The sequence below is a fragment of the Sciurus vulgaris genome (genome assembly GCF_902686455.1).
Source record: "Sciurus vulgaris genome assembly, chromosome: 3".
NCBI lineage: Eukaryota > Metazoa > Chordata > Mammalia > Rodentia > Sciuridae > Sciurus > Sciurus vulgaris.
The window spans coordinates 128543338-128554666 of NC_136463.1; positions in this window are offsets into that span (position 1 = coordinate 128543338).

Sequence of the window (11329 nt, forward strand, 5' to 3'; positions counted from 1 at the left end):
TGGGATCAAGCCTGGGGGCTTATGTGTTATATCCTTTTATTTTTTTTTTTTTGGTGCTGGGGATCGAACCCAGGGCCTTGTGCACGCAAGGCAAGCACTCTACCGACTGAGCTATCTCCCCAGCCTGCTGTATCCTTTTAATTTGATGGGTGATGTGCTCAGTTAGCCTGGGTACAGTGGGCCTACTCTGGCCTTGGGCTGGCAGAAAGCATGTGGAAAGTAGGGTAGAAGTCTCTGGAAGCAGAGCCCAGAGGCCTGGGAAATCAGTTGGAGCTCTCAGTCATAAGCAGCAGCAAAGAAGTTGGACTGATTGAAGCAGAAAAGGAGCGTGTTGAGTGGCTGTGTCATGGCTCAGAGACGTAGGGAGGACTCGGGGCAAGCTTGGGAAAACAGAGCCTGCAGGTTCTGCCACAGCCAGGCCCATCCCAAAGCACCTCAGAAGCCCAGTTTCGTGAGGCTCCACTGTGCCTCAGTGGACTGCTGGGCTTCACAGTCCCATAGCAGTGATGCTGGTGCAGACACAGGGCCCCACCTGCACCCTCTATTTCCAGTGGTCCCTATTTCCAGCCCTGCCAAGGCTGTGGCTCCTCACTTAAGTCCAGGGACCCTGAGTGGCCAAGCCCAACCACTTGCTTGTGCCCCAGGGCGAGGGGATAAACATTCACCCGGCCTGAGTCCTGGTGCTACTTCAACCACTTTCCAGAAGAAAATATTTCAACCTCAATAAGCTGTAATGAAGACTAAACAAGGCCCTCCGAGGTTTCCCTCACCTGCCCCTACAGCCTGTCTCTTGGTTCTAAGCTTGATGGTTCTGCTTGGTGGACATCTGTGCCCTTCATTCCTTTCTCCCTCAGGCCATTGCCATCTCCTTTGGGAGTGAGGACAGGATGAGGCAAAATCAGCATACCATTCCCCTGGGGAGGAGGCGTGGAGCTGGTGGCTGACAACAGAGGCCAACTAGTGGGCGAAGCAAAGGTGAGAACGGTTGGAAAATGCCAAGCACCTGTCAAAGTTCTTAGTCCCAACACGTGACTCAAATCTACGCCAGGTCTGAGCTGCTGGGGAGCAGGAAGCAGCCTCTCAGATGCAGTTCACAGCGTCAGAAGCCAGGCAGAGTTCCTCCCCCTGCAAGGTAGAGAGAAAACTGTGGGCTGAGAAACACCGGGAGATTTTTGAAAAATTCTAACAAGATTCTTTGTTTATCTTCTCCCTGGCTTCCGCAGCCGCTCTGCATGCAGTTGGGATAAATTCAGCCCAGGAGGAAAAGGCAGCATTTCCTCCCCCTCTCTCCTCCCATTTTAGGTGAGAGGAGGAGGTGGCATGGGGGCTAGAGAAAGATCTGGAGTGCTCACCAGCTGGTGCTGGGACTGGGCTGAGTGGAGCCGGCTTGCTGCGCGCCCCCACACAGGGGGCCCAGAGCAGGAGTACAAAGCACCCTCTCTCCTTGGTCCCCCTTCCCTAGCTCTGTGGAACCCAGGCATAGAGGGAGTAAGAAGCCCCTTATGTGTCAGGGCTCCCTGTGGCCTGCATGCCAGAGCAGAGCCCCACCCATCAGGCTCTGGACATGCAACTCCCGGTGGGAGCCTGTTTTGAGAGTATGACATTGCTTTAGAGGGACCCTGCTGAAGGGCAATCCTACTGGCTGGGAATGGTAAACAGCTCCAGACGCTCATACAGAGTAGGCCATTAATTACTGAGCAATGGCTTGTGGGGCAGTTGGAAGGATGGAAGTTGGAGATATTTTGATGCCAGTGAGGGGGACTGGCAAGGACATGCAATGGTGGGTGCCCTGGGTGTAGGGGTCGTACAAGGGTCTTGGGTAAGAAGGGATATCAGGAAGGTTGGGATGAAGGAAGAGTGAGGGCTAAGAACCTGTGGATAATGAATATAAGGCCTTGCGTCTTTACCTACCCACAGCCTCGCCTCTCTATAGCACGGCGGGCAGGCAGGGGGAGGTAGAAAGCTTTGACTCCAGCTTTCCAAAGCTTTTTAAAGGCCATTCACTGGGGCCTGGCTCTGGACAACATGCCTGCTCTCCTCCTAGGCCCTGGGTTGGTGATAGAGAAAGTGGTATGAACACAGAGGCCAACTGACACAAAGGGGAGAAATGACTCATTGAGCTGAATCGAGGGCAGACTTAAGCAATTTTTCATCCTTTCATTTTTCAGTGCTGTGGGTGGAACCCAGGGCCTGTGCTAAGCAAGGGCTGCACCACTGACATGCACTCCCAACCCCAAGCAGATTTTTATTTATCCTCTTTCCTAAATGATTTAAAAAATATCAATATTGTTACTATTTTGCAATCCTGGGACTTGGAACCCAGGGGTGCTCTACCACTTAACTACATTCCCAGCCCTTTTATTTTTTGTTTTGTGATAGGCTGAAGCTAAGTTGTCCAGATCGACCTGAAACTTGGATCCTTCTGCCTCAGCCTCTGGAGTTGCTGGGATTATAGGTGAGCCCACCACACCTGGCTTGTTTTAAAGTTTGACTCAAAGCCTTATTGCTGTGGAGGTGAGATACTTGGCCTCAACTTTTGGCTCCTTTGTGCCTTTTAGTTAACACACAGAGGCCAGGGACAAAGATTCTCTAATCTTTGAGACATGGGACTGTGCTCTGAGAGATGCCAGGGAGGTAAGCTTTTGAATGCCAGCTGGTGACCATCCTTTAAGGGTGGGTGTCTCAGTTAGGTACCAACAAGCCTTTCCCAATGTCCTGAAGAACTTCCTTTCAGGAACTCCACGCCTCCCTTTTCCTGTGTTCTACTCAGGTCAGATTGGATTGAAAGTGTCCATCTTTAGTCACCCTTCTCATTACCACTAAGCACCATTAAGTCTCTTAGAATCTGTGGGGAACTTGTTCCAGGACCCACCATACCAAGATCTGTGGTTACTCAAATCCGGTACATAAAATGACAGTATTTGTGTATAACTTTGCACACACTTCTGCATTCTTTAAACTTTCTCTAGTTTCCTTATGATACCTAATAAAATGTATGTTCTATGTAAATAATTGTCATATTGTACTGTTATGGACTAATGGCAAAGGGTAAAAAGGTTCGTATGTGTTCATTATAGATGCAGCCACCATAAGCCCAACTACACAGCACACAAACAAGACTCCAGGAGAACAATGCTCCAACAAGTACTGGAGAGACAAGCTGTGCGATGCCAGGAGGCTGCAGCTCACTGTGCACAAAAACACGTCATCCACGTGTCCTTAACATAATGCTTGGGAAATGGCAAATTCAAGTTTTGCTTTTTGGAAACTTTTGGAATTTTTTCCCCTGAACACTTCTGATCCGTAGAAGGATCTTCAGATAGACTCTGCAGATAGGAAAGGCTGACTGTGCATCCAAGAAGTAAGGGCTGTCTGAGAAGGAGGGCAGGTCCATGTAGGCTGGGGCCAGGGCCTGGTGAGAATCCTCATATATTGCCTTGTCACACTTGAATGGCTGTGACCCATCAGTGTGCACTGGGCTGCTGTCGTTATCAGGGAAACCCAGCCTGAGAACTATTGGTACAGTTTATTGCCATAATGAGAAAATTCTAGTTATAGTGTTAGCTACTATTAAAAGAGTGTGGGGCTGGGGTTGTGGCTCAGTGGTAGAGCGCTTGCCTCGCACGATCAATCCTCAGCACCACATAAAATGAATAAAATAAAATGAAGATATTGTGTCCATTTACAACTAAAAAAAAAATCTTTTTTTAAAAAGAGTGTTGCCATTGATCTCTCTGAAGATGCAGATTTATATACCGCTTGTCCCTGTAATAATGGTATGTTTGGACTATTCTGCATCATGTGAATATCTTGGTTTGTGGCCAATCTGAGAAACAAAATCCTACCACTTAGCCACTTAGCAAGTGAGGGCTGATCCACTGGTTCCTTTCAGTTCCAATTGGGCAACAGGAAATTTGGTGATTACTGAGCCCTGATAGGGGAATGGAAGGGAGGCCTGTGGGACTGCTCTTGTGCTTTTGCATAGACTAGCCCAGGACCTGGAGCTGGCTTTGCGAAGGAGTCCTTGGCCACTGGGCACTCTGAAAACCTAAAAAGGGCTGTGGAGCTGGATGATGGTTGCACTACTATGCTATTTTGATGAAGACATTACCAATATTGATCGTCTGTTATATTAGTCTGCTTGTGCTACCTTAATAAAATAGTACAGGATGGACGGCTGAAACAATAGACATTTATATTCTCCCAACTCCAGAGGCTGGAAGTACAAGATCAATGTGCCAGCAGAGTTGGTTTCTACTGAGGACTCTCTTCCTGGTTTTCAGATGGTTGTCTTCTCACTGTGTCCTCACATGACCTTTCCTCTCTACACAAGGGGAGAGAGCAAACTCTGGTGTCTCTTCCTCTTATAAGGGCATCAGTCCTATTGGATTAGGGTCTTACAGCCTCATTAAACCTTGATTACCTCATTGAAGATCCTATCTCCAAATATAGTCATATTGGATGTTAGGGCTTCCACATATGAATTTTGAGGGAACATGATTCATTTCTGTATCACATGTATGTCCACATGTATGCAGATATTTTGATAGTTATCTTCTGGTGGTAGAAGTATTTTTTTTTCTTTGTGTACTTTGATCTGCAGTTTTCTGCATTCAGAATCTCTTACTCTTGTAATTAAAGGAAAAACAACAAATATTAGTTTTTAAAGAGAGGAATACATTTTTATTTTAAAGTGACATGTGCAGTAGGATTTTTCTAGGGCTTTATTTATAACCTATGTGTCCACTTATCCACCTACCTATCATTCCATTCTTCCATCTATATATTTGTACTGAGAGATTGTCAGATGTTTATGATGGTTGTTTCTAGGTGGTGGCATTTGAAGTGATTTTATGTTCTTTGTACTTACCTCTAGGCTTAAAGTTTTAGTAAGGAGGTACATGATTTTCTTCAAAGAGAAGGCATTAATGAACTTTTTATTTTCTTACACACTTGATTCTGGTATGGCCATTGGTCTAGTAAAGCATCTCTGCTCTATTCCTGAGGCAGCCCCAGTTATTGAGCAGAAGGGAGTATCCCAGCTGGCAGGAACCAAGTGGCTGAGCCCTTAACCCTGGTCATGCTGAGGTTGCCAAGCTCAGAGTGGTACAGTTGTGCTGCTCAGCAGGGAGCAGAGAGCAGTTTGCGCAGACACCTGGGCTCCCTTTAAACTCACAGCCAGCAGTATCCTGAGTCTTTGATGTACATTTTATGACCTCCTAAGCAGGTCTGTAGATGGAGTTCACAGTTTCAGGGTGACAGCAATGTGCCCTTGGGTCCTCCTTGCCTGGCCACCCTGAAACTGGGGCTGGGGTTCCTGTAGAAAGATCTCTAACAGCACCTGGATTTAGAGGTTGCCAAGGTCAAGGATATGGCTATTGAACATTTTTAGGTCTGGAAGGTTGAATAAACAGCCCTCAGCCTATATGGATTGCAGAGTGTTTTGCAGGTGTTGGAGAGCAGGGATGCAGCAGGCACTTTCTCACCTGGGCAGGGGTGAGAATCACATAACCGTTTAGGAGAACAGGCTGATGTGCATTCACTAGTAGAGGTGAAGATACACAGTGGGATCTAGCAGCCCCACTCCTAGGCATGCGCTCTGCACCCGGAGACGGGCAAAGGTGATCATCACACAGTTTTTCCTAATAGCCCCAAATTGGAAACAACCCAACAACAGTCAACATTTATAGCATTTATGCCCTAAATGAATTTTGTTTTTCTGTACAATGGAACGCTATCCATCTTTGTAAAGACAAATTAATTACACCAAGGTGGGACAACATGAATGTGACCTCCAAAGTCAAATGAACAAAGCAAATTCAAAGAATACGTATAACATTATTTCATTTATGTGAAGGTCAGAAACAAGCAAAATGGAATAATAATTTAGGTTTGCATACAAGAGTGGTAAAATATGGGAATTTTTTTTTTAAATTATGAAATTTGAAACAGTGGAAGTCAAGTGTTTCTGGTTCTGCCAGGTGACTTCAGGGTTTGGAAAACCAGGAGAACGAGTTTGCCTGCCCCAAATTATTGCCAGTCTAGGTCAATCAATCAGTAGATTATCAATCAATTCAGTGATATCCCCAGATATGTTATATGTAACAAATCAATAGAAGAATATTGAACCAAGAAGATATGCAGAAACCTTTAGAGGAAATAGAAAAATAGATATATGTATATGAGAGAATTAAAAAACAGATATAATTATGCTTAATGCCAAATTCCATTTGAAAAAAAAATTCTCATCTGTTCTAGGAAATGCATTAATCAAAAGTTCACAGGGGTTTTCTTAGAAAACAGTTTGGCAGCTCTTCAAAAATTAAACAGAGTACTGGGGCTATAGCTCAGAGGTAGAGTGCTTATGTAGCACTTCCAAGGCCCTGGGTTTGATCCCCAACACTGCAAACACCAAAAGAAAACCCCAAAAGTGAAACATAGAATTACCGTATTATCCAGCAATTCTACTTCTGCATATATCCAAAAGAACAGAAAAGCAGAGGCTCAAACAAATGCTTGTACACCAGTGTTCATAACTGCAGCATTATTCACCATAGACTAAAGGTGGTAATGACACAAGTGACCATCAACAGATATATGGATAAACAAGATGTGGCATATCCATACAATGCCATATTGTTCTGCCTTAAAGGAAATATCAAATGGTGTTACAACGTGGATGAATCTTGAATACATTATACCAAGTGAAATAAGCCAGACACTAAGGGGGAAATATGACATGATTCTATTTTTATACCTAGAACGGGCGAATTCATAAGAATACAGGTTATCAGGTGTAGAGAGAGAGCGGAATGGGGAATTATTGTGTAATGGACACAGTTTTTATTTGGCATGATGAAGAAACTCGAGATGGATGATGTAATGATAGCACAACAATCATGACTGTACTTAATGCCACTGAATTGTGTCCTGAGGAATGGTCGAAGTGGCCATTTCCATGTTATGTATATTTTACCACGCATCTAAAAGAAGCCTACAGGGCTCATGACACTGTTCTTGCATGTGGAGATAAGGGAGAGAGGCAGGGCTATGGAGTTATTTGCTGAGTAACAGGAAAGATAGAAAACAAGCTTAGTTTTCCTTGTGAAAAGTTGAAGGGGTAAAAGAGATCACTGTCCTGGGCCTATCTCTGTTATCCGTCCTAATCTTAGGTTGACCCCTGGCAATACCGCGGGGATGCCTGAAGAACTGGGTAGACTCAGGGACTTCTGGAAAGCCCCCCTTTCTATATTCATCCCTGAACAAATGCTGAAACCAGCCACCCTCCAAGGAGCTGTTCCCTGGGGAATTTCATATATATATATATATATATATATATATATATATATATATATATATACACATACACACACACACACACACATATATATGTGTATATATATATGAATTATGCACACACAAAAAACATATATAATTTATATATATATATGCATACATGTTCTTTAATGTATGAATCCACCCTGAATGCTACTTGAAAAAGAATTTAAAAACTAAAGATGCTACAGTATGTTTACATATACACAATAGAAAATTTGCTTCTCAAACAGCTTGAGCTGAAAACCTCTCATCCCCATGGCAACCTGATTCCACTGCAACCAACCACATCCCTGCCAGGTCACCCACCCGTTGGTAAGCCTCTGCTCTTCAGCCCCTCCCAGGAGCACATGGATGACAGCCCCTATTGTGGTAGGGTGGCCTCAAGGGCTGGGGCTGGCTGATGGTTCTAGCCTCTTAGGGACATTCCTAGACATCCATCTAACCTGAGGCAGGGTTCAACTCCTCCTGAAAGTCACTGAGACTCAGGAATCCTGTTGTCCTATGAAAATGAAATACCCCTGAAGCCTACTGGGGCTCCAGGGTACTCAGGATTCAAAATGGTTATGTGCTGATGACCAGACAACCAAACCCTTGGTAATCAGAAGAACTTGAATCCTGATTTCAATTAAAACCCCAGGACTAATCAGAGCCTTAATGCACCATTTCCTTTGTGTGTGTGTGTGTGGGGGGGTGTGCTGGGGCCTTGTGCTTGTGAGGCAAGCACTCTACCAACTGAGCTATATCCCCAGCCCTGCATCATTTCCTTGAACCGACATCATGACCCCTTTGAAGGGGTCACCCATCCCTTTCATCATTCAGAACAAATACTTTCTTCTAATGTATGCTCTCAGTACCATTTTCAAATAGCATTTTGGAATGTTGAGCATAGGACAAGGCCACCTGCCCCTTCCTGCTCAGCTTCCTAAGCCTCTCTTACTCATGGGAGTGGCCCATTCATCATCCCTGCGGCTGCCCTTCCCTGCTGGCCATAAGAAAGCTTTGCAAGCTTGTGGATGTAAAACCCAGTCCTTAATTTTGGTATTTCAGGGCCCAACCCCTAGCTGGACAGTACCCACCTCATTCCTTCTGCAATGCGGTATTTTTAATCAGCAAGCCAGGTGTTTCATTCCAAGCCTGAAGCCTTTCCCCACAACATCATAGAATGCCTTGGGCACTCCAAGAACTAACTTAGCATGTGTGCCCTTTGGATTCTCTTTGATTGGGACAAGCTTTCAGTACAAAGAACATACCAAGAAGAAAAGAGCCGTGGGTGTTGCTGATGGATCACAGAGATCTTTCTTTACTGCCCTTTCTTGCATATGAAGGTCTTTGGCAGGGATGGGAAGCGCTTTCCAGCAGGCTGCATTTCTCTGCACCTAGGTTAGAGCTGAGCTGGGCCATCTTCTGCTGGCCCATCACTAAGGCTCCTTGAAAAGATGCAGGGGTACTGGGCATTTATTCCTTATGAGAAATTCTCAATTCTCCTTTAGAATGACCTTACACTGATCCTTGCTTCTTCCCATCATGAAGTTGGAACAAGAAGAAAGAACAGTGAGCAGTTCATGGGGTGGAGGCAGGGAAAAATTTTTTGCTGTAGCCCATGTTCAGTTCAGTAGACCTGAAACAGCATGGGTTTTGCAGCATAAAAAAACTCTGGCTTCCTCTGCAGATGGATAGCTATGAAATCTGAGAAGCCAGCAGCGAGCCAGAATGATGAGACAGCATGTGGGGCTGCGGGTGGGGAGTGTCTCCAGAAACCCAGGCTGCAGGGCCTCGCCTGAGTGTCTTAGATAATGCCTGTCTTTTCTCTCTCCTTCCTTCCTTCCTTTCGCTTTCTTCCTTCGCTCCTTCCTTCCTACCCTCCCTTCTTTCCAAGTGATTTGATGAAACGTCTTCCCTTTGGCAGCTCTGCTTTATCTCACTGCACCCAGTCAGAGCTCTGGATTCCAGTCTGTCTTAACAGATGTTTCCCTTTAATCACTATAATTAATATTAATGGTGATTAATTCTTTTTTTGTTATTGAAACATTTTTAATATCAAGTGTACATATACAATCAGAGGAATAGATAGGTATAAATGCATAGCATATATATATATATATATTTACACATTTTAACCTTTTGCATTGCATATATTTACATATCTATATAACTAAAATACACAGATAAAATTAAATAAGCTATCTCTAGATGAGAGGATAATGGGAATTTCCATCTTAATTTATACCATTCTCTATTCAAATTATTATTATTGTTATTTTGGAACTAAAGAGAATGTTATAATATCAAACATTAGAACATTATCATTTATTTAATGTCAGAATTGATATTAAAAAACCTGCATTTTATGCTAGTCAACAGTGATTGAACTTAATGAGAACATATCAAGAATCACACTTGGAAAATGCTTATTTGTATTTTGAGTAACCTTGATTTTGCGAGGCCAATAAACCTCTTTGCTTGCACACTTATTTCACAGGCAGTACATTAAATCCCAGGAAGCTCTGATATTTATTAATTTCTGCTCCCAAAGCTGACACAAAACTAGGGATTTTCCAGAGTGGAAATGACAGGGCAGTTAGCTGTCCTGACCGGGAAGTTGTGAAGGTTCTGGAAGGAGGTTTCGTCCAATCTCCCAGCATTGCCATCAGGAGTAGGAAGGTTATTCACTGAGCACTCCTTCTGTGTGGAGCCTGTGGCAGGCAGTGAGCAGGCTGCTCCAGGGGCTTTGGGAACCTAGAGCAAGAAAGCCTCCTGGCTCCTCTGCTCTGACACAGTGGATGGAGGCCTTCTGCGATGGCCATCTGCAGACAGATGGGTGAATTCCAGTAAACTCTCACTACTAAGAATGTGAAAACTCCTACTCCAGAGACTGAGGTAGAAGGATTGCAAGTTCAAGGCCAGCAGGATAATTTAGTGAGATCTTATCTCAAAATAAAATAAAAAGAGCTGAGGATGCAGCTCAGGGCAGAGCACTTGCCTAGCACGTGTGAGACCCCGGGTTCCATTACCAGTAAAGCAGGTGTGGGGAACCTGGAGCCTTCTCATTCCCTGTTAGCTGCAAGATGTCAGGGCCCTTGATTTCTCACAAATCATAAATGAGTTGACCTAAATCCATGTTTTAAAAACTGATGTTAAGGGTAAATATGTTCTTAGAGAAATTAGTAAATTTGTAGAAGGCTTCTCATGCACAAGTTACCAGTGTGTTTAATATCCTATCTTTTTCATGCAGAACTTTCCTGAAGTGTTATTATGCTAACATGATTATAGTTTTCATAAAGGTGGAATCTATGTATAGCATTTCCCAAGTTTATTTGACTACGAGACCCTTTTGCTCTTGAAATAATGTTGAGTTTTCCAGTACATTACCAGGTCACATAATAAAGCAAAACTAAATAGAACTCAAGACAGTAAGGGAATGCCACAGCATCTAAGTTATGCCTCAGTATGGGAATGTCAGAGAGACTCTTGTAGGGCTTCAGGGGTCTGGGCTCAAGTGGACTAAGATGTGCCTTTCAAGGCAAGGAGTGCAGTCGTTCAAGACTGGTGAACATAACAGGATATTGAAGGTTTGGGCAGGTAAGCTGTGTTTGGTAAGCAAGCTCTGCCCCCTGGAGCATGTGCTGCATCAGGCAAACTAATCAGCAGGAAGTTCCTGAAGTGAAAGTGAAGTTATTGGTCTACCATCTTCCTTCGGCAAAGATCTCCTGGAATAAATAATGAAGCCATGTTGACACAGTGGTCTTCTTTGGCTGGGTGTTGTACTGGGTTGATAAAGAGTGTCCATGCAAGGAAAGCTTTGCCTCTGCTCTCCCAAGATTCCCTAGAGTGAACCAACAGTAGACAGATCAACAGAAGAAAGACCACTGTGAATTTACTAACATGCACAAATGCGGGGGTCACATTCAACACATGAAATTCAAGGCCAGATAGTTAAAGCTTAAATACCCATGTCATAGGACAAGAGGAAATGAGGGGGAGCGCTGTCGGC